This window comes from Acomys minous, assembly GCF_964271855.1.
Source record: "Acomys minous genome assembly, chromosome: 19".
In the NCBI taxonomy this organism is placed as follows: domain Eukaryota; kingdom Metazoa; phylum Chordata; class Mammalia; order Rodentia; family Muridae; genus Acomys; species Acomys minous.
The window spans coordinates 10,563,968-10,570,729 of NC_140499.1; positions in this window are offsets into that span (position 1 = coordinate 10,563,968).

Sequence of the window (6,762 nt, forward strand, 5' to 3'; positions counted from 1 at the left end):
TATCTGCCATCCTACTCACCTATATATCTACTTGTATGATTTTCCCTTACAGAATAACAAACAATTCATGTATCACAAGCTCAAATAGTCACTACATCCTAATACTACCAATAAAGCAATGGATTTCTTTAAGTCTCAATTTCTCTGAATATACTGAGGATATTTTAATGTAACTGTCAGAATTTGTTTAAGGAGGGCTTATTAGAATGAAATTAACATATGCATAAAAATCATGCATAACTTTGTGTTGTAGATTGGATTGCAACACAAAGGCACTTTGACATGATTTGTGTATACAAAGCTTCCTAGGGAATACTCTTGAAATCAACACCTTAGGGTGAGAGAAATATAATGAAATCACAACAAATATCCCAGCACATCCTGTGAGACCTTTAGATTGGTGCCATAGACTATTAAGGGGAAGGCCCTCCACACTCCAGCGTCTGTCATAGACTGTCAAAGGGGAAGGCCCTCCACACTCCAGCATCTGCCAATCATTGGATTAAGGTTGGTCTAGGGCAGGCAGGAGACATTTTCTTGGCTACAGAGGCCATCTTCACCCGACAGAGATTTCCAGCAACTAAAGGACTTAGTTGGCTTTGCTTAATTTCACTTTCAAGAACCTGTGTCTTTGAGACTCTTGGATTGTAACTCTTGAGATTCAAGAGACCTTGAGTGGGGTGAGCTGCAGCCACTATTCTTGAGCCTAGTCCTCGGCCTGCAGCAGGAACCTTTGATACCTCATCTGTATTGTTTGTTCTCAAACCCTTTGCTTAGACTATTTGGTGGCTGGGTGACTTACCTTGTGATTGATGGCTCAGAGTCTTATCTTTGGGGCATCTGATCCAAGAGTCTCCATGACTTTTCAGTTCAGGACGGTTCATTTATTCCTCTATCATAAAACTCGACAAGGGAATTTCAAAAACCAAAAGCTTTGCCTCACAGACAGCAGTGACTCCAGGGTTTTCTGGGATAGAGGTTAGTCATTTTTGTTGTAGTGGCTGGTCTTGTTATGCAGAATCCAAGGTTATCAGGCAGTAACTGCTGTTTGATATTTCCCACACTGCTGGTGAAAGCATGCCCACCTGAGTATCAAAGCCTCTAAACGTGCAAACATAGGCAGTACAAGTTCCCCAGGTCCGTGGGCTTCTACTGAAACACTACTTAGTTGTCTACACTGTCCAGTGCCATTGTACAAGCACCTGCTTCTCGGGTCACACTCATGATCACATACACAGTAAGAGGAAACACGTGAATCTACTTCATTTCATGTGGACCAGACTTCTAGGAAACTTCCAAAGGCTGCCTAAAAAGGTGGTAGCACTGTCCCCGTTCGTTGTTGCTGGATGAGTAAATTCTGTGCAGTGGCAGAGTGCTTTTTTATTAACTGTTTCGTTTCAAGTTTATGTTCCCACTTCTCTGATTCAGCAAGCTCAGGACCCAGTCTTGTGTATATAATCCTGGTGTCTAATTGGCTCAGAATTAGAAGCTCCATCTTTGAAATGGAGAGCACTTGCTTCCTTAGGAGACCCTGGCTCTTTCCTGACCAGGCCGTGTGGAGACTTGATTCAGTTACTGGCTTTGACGATGTTTTTGTGACCCTGAAGAAAGATGTTCCTTTGATTCCAAACCACATTCAGAAAGCAATATTGACTCTGAACAGGGGAAGGTCACCTGTAAAGATCCAGAGTTTAGAAATTGCAGGGAGATACACAGTGTTTTGATGAGCTGGCTTTACTGTCCTCAGTCCAAGTGGAACCCTGGTGCTACAGAACTGCTATGGAGAAACTTGCTTTTAAAGTTTTGAATTACATGAGCAATGTCAGGAACCGACCCACAGTGTTTTTTGCCTTCAGGCTCTAGAAACCAAGTCTCTCTATAGTAGTCAATGTGGCTAAATGATTTTCACACTTATTCCTCAAGTGGTAAATAATTACAAAAAGCCTTTTCTTTCTTCTTTCTTTTTTTTTTTTTAAAAATCACATAATGCCTAATCTTTGCCCATAATTTTTGGTGTTTGTGTTTGTTTTTATAAAATGTCCCAGTAGGTAAGTCCAGCTGCCCTTTAACTCACTATGTAGCCCAGGCCTGTATTTAAAGTTCGATCCTCCTGCCTCAGTTTCCCAAATGCCAGGGGTTTTAGTTGTGTGCCAACACATCAACTGATCATTAGTCTTTCTGGAGTATGGCACAGGCATAATAGTGGTTTCCATGGATACTTGTATTGCTTATCTAAAGACCGTAACCAACTACTTCTGACTCTAGTGCTGTAAGATGGTAATAAACATCCTACTATATCTCACAGCCTCCTGGGTCTCTGCCTCAGCATCTATCACAGTCTGATCACGTGCCCTCCACAGCTGCACTCATAGCACGTTTGACTGATGAAAGACTGTGACTCGGAGTCTTGGTCTGAGAGCTGCCTAGATGCCCTCTTGCCATGGTGGTGGGCTTCTGGAGGACGATTCCAAGGCAGGACTTTCAGTGTGTTAATAATGTCGCCTCAGAGGTAACTCAGTGTCACTTTGACAGTACTCTGCGAAGTGTTTAAACCACCAATTCTGCCTGCAAAGGAATTGCAGGAAGTCATGTGTGCCAGGAAGCAGGCTTACTGTGCCCATTTTAGCGATGCGCACTTTAACGTTTTTACTACTGATGAAAATGGTCACAACCACAGCCCAGCTGCAAGTCGTGACTGTACGCATTCATCAGGAGCAACCTTAATGGGGTCTTTATTATCAATATACAGTTAGAAATCTAGCTCCCAAATTATGTTTTGAGCCTATAGAAATAGGGACATAGGAAGAAAACTGGACAACTGAGCTTCTTTTTCATTTCATCACTGATATCTGCTGGTTCAAGGGGACCTCCACAACCTGGAAGCATTTTCTTTTTTCTTTTTTTTTTTCTTTTTTCTTTTTCTTTTTTTCTTTCTTCTTCTTTTTTCTTTTCTTTTTTGAGTTGTGCTAAGTTAAGGCAAGGGAGGAAGGATCTTTGTAGCAGCCCGTTCAACAGTAATTAAGTAGATAGATACATGGAATTCCTCCTTCTATATATTGATAAATCTATCCATCTATCGACCCTACCATCTATATATTGATCTAGCTGTTGTCTACTTATCTATAATCTATGACCCATCATCTATTTATTTTTCCATCACCTATCAAATATCTACCATCTAATGATCTTCTATTGATGGACTGACTTATATATGGATCTATTAATCTATTTCCAGAATTTCTATACTTCTCAGTACCTCCTTTTATTCTTTCCCAAGCCATACTTACTGTGGTCCTCGAACCTTGTGATCTGAACGGCACCTATGTCTCCAGATGCCACATCTTTCCACAGCATCTTAAGACCCTTTGTTTTTTGTACTGTTGTTTATTCATTCCTTTATTCATTATTAAATTCATTTATTTAGTTTCTCTCCTATAGTGATATATTGTCTTTTATACATTACTTTATGCAATGTCAGCTCCTCTAATTCTGAAACTTACCCCTACTACCTAGAACTGTGCCTGATATTCAAAATGGCCCCTAAATGTATTTGTGAAGTAAATAAATAAATTCATCACCGACGGATCCACAGTGTTATCACATATTGCACTGATTATCTTTGCTAGAGAGTCTGTGTGTTGTGACTGAATACAAGCAAGAAGCCACAAGCACTTTACTTTTTCCCTGAGTTAAATTTAGCTTTACTCTTGAGACAAAAGGCAAGCATTCTGCTTCCTATGTGGCCCTACTTCCTTCTTCAGTGACATCCACTCTGGGATACCCATTGTGATCTGAACTTTGCTCTTGTTGAGCCCATTGTTTGGCATTGCACCAACACAGAATCTCTGACAGTCAGAACAAAAGCATTAAAGGGATATAGATAACTCCATCTCTTTACAACTCTTGGCAACAAGATTCCCATGACTTAGCTGACCTACAGATCCTTATTACATGTGTTCCCTATCCCTGTTGAACCCAGAGACCTGTATACATTGCTTGGCAAATACTGTAGCACACCGTACCATAGAGCTATATCCTCTGCCCCAGTTTGGTCTCTCCGTGTCCTCTCTGTCAGTCAGCCTTCTCATTTGTCTCCACTTTAAACATTGGATACCAGAGGAAATTAAGAGAGGCAAAGTTACCAAAAATAACTTACTCCTTGTCAAAATCTTCTTTGTGATCACTTGGTGTGTCATGTATGGTCTCTTCCGCTATTTGGAAATGTTAACACTGTTTCCAAACAGATATCCTCTAAATATCTGTAGTGGCAAATTCACTGTGGTGACATCAATGTCTGCTTCAGTTTTCATCCAAAATCACAAACCCAAAGGTGATGCCTGGGAAAATTGATAAATAGGGAGCACAGTAGTATTTGCTATGTTAAGTTCAGAACTTGAATTCTCTGAACTTGATATGTTCGTTTTTTTTCAATATTTGTGTGTTTGACAAGTTATGATGAATTATTAGACTGTAATCTGCAAGAGAAATTGATTCATGTCTATTTTCACCATTTTTTTCTGAAATACCTAGAACTTTTCTTGGATATTGAGTACATGATACATTTTTTTCTATATGTGAAATACTATCTTTTCTCCTTCTTAGGTGCTGGGACTACAAGTGTGAGCCATCGTGTGTCTTAATAGAATTAAAAATGTCTGTGGCTCCTGCTCATGCACACTTGGCTTCCCTTACCACTACCTAGTTAGAATGGGTGTGGCTTCCGATTCTATGGAAAAATAATATAAAAGCATCTTATTGATTTTAGAGGTTGTCAGCAGATGTCTTACTGAACTAAGAAGAAATCTCAGTGAGGAAAGAGCTCATCTTGCAAGCATGAAGGTCTGACACTGATCCTCGAACTCAGGTAAAAAAAAAACCAGCCTGCTTGTAGCCCCATTGCTGTAGAAATGAAGGTAGGCAGGTCAGTGGGCCTTGCTGCCCAGGCAGCTTAGCCTACTTGGCAAGCTTCAGGCCAGAAAGTAACTGTCTCTGTCTCTGTCTTTCTCTGTGTGTCTCTGTCTCTCTTTTTCTCTCCCTCCCTCCCCACCTCTGTCTCACTCTCTCTGTGTGTCTAAAAAACTTGGTGTACAGTGCCTGAGGAACATCCCATGATATGGTTCTCTGCCCTTACCCACACATGAATACACACACACACACACACACACACACACACACACACACACACACCCCACTACAATGTTTCTTACCTCAACCATGATTTGAGATTTGAAGAAATATGAGGTTTTCATCATCTCTAGAGCTCTAGGGAAATCTGATTTCATATCTTCACTATGCCTGGTATTTGACTTAGGCTTACCATTAATTCATTCTCTTTACAAATGTTTGTTGAGATATATTTTCTGTCAAACATTAATTTAATTAATTAAACTTTCCAGTAAAATTTCCCCATTAATCTCTGAATTCTATCAAAATGATTTGACTCTAGACTAGTAAATTTAACTGTAGAATGTTGCAAAAGAAAGTGGCGGTGTTTCTGGGAGCAGGCAGTCAACAGAGGTGACCTCTGGAGGAAATACAGCTGCACCTAAAGAGGGAAGATTGAATCGGGGTCCTCCATCTGTAGGACAACACAACAAAGTGCCCTTGGTAAAGAAATGACCACACTCAAAGGTCCCAAGTTCATGAAAACTTAGTATAGTTTATTTTGAAAGCCAACTGTGAGGCAGTGACTTTGATAACAAGCAACAGAGAATATGACAAAGCTGGAAAGACGGGTAAGTCCCAAATATATAGATCAGAGTTTCAACTTGGGAAGAACTAAGCATTCCTTTATAAAGGAGAGGATGGGGCAAAGCTGTCTGGAGAAGTTGCGTGAGCTTGCTGGCTTCAACAAAAAGATCTAGGAGCAGGGCTTAGAAGCCTATGAACTCAGTGCAAATAGCCATGGTAGCTGGGGCTACTGTGGCATCCACTGAGCAACAGGGGTTTAAGAGATGAAATTCCAGAACTCACTGAGTAGTTGACTTTGGAAGCTAAAGTGAAGAGCGGAGTCAAGAATTGCTTCTGTATGTGGGCTAATGCAGTTAGGAGCAATAGCGGGCATATACAGCAGGGCAGAAAGGCCTCAGCTGAGTGGGCTGCAGTCTAGGCAGCTCTGTGTGATCACAGCTTGTGAGCTTTCCCATCTGTTCATTGCAATCTTCCAGATTTGAATCTCAAAAGGTCTGTAGATCATCTTCCCAGGACTCACCTTCATAAAAAGCCCGGAAGCATGGTTATTCCATCCCATCTGTTTCCAGAAGGACGTGGCTAGCTTGTACCTTGTGCAGATCCTCATGGGTGTTTCCTCATGCTCCAAAAATATTCTGTTTCCTATCCCAAATACAGGCTGAAAGCATGGAGAACATTGGTACTTATTAGGACTAACAATGATCTCAGAAAACAAGAACGAAAGTGTCACATGAGGAAAAATTTCCAGGAAAATATGCAGTACAGGGTTGAGAAATAGCCAAGAGATGCTGTTGGATCTTGGAATACCAAGGGAATATAGATTTGGATGAGAATAGAACTGCTGTTATGGCAGGATAGGGCTGAATGCAAGTTGAAAGTATGGGGCCACATGGGGTGGATGGGTGAGAGGACCTCCCCTTTTCTGAGGAATAGGGGAGAGGGGAAAGAGGGAAGGAAGGTGGGACCAGGAGGATAGGAGGGAGAGGGCTATGGTCAGGATGTAAAATGAATAAATAAGTAGATCTATTAATTTAAAAAATTAAGATTAAGACAAACCTAAAACAAACAAAA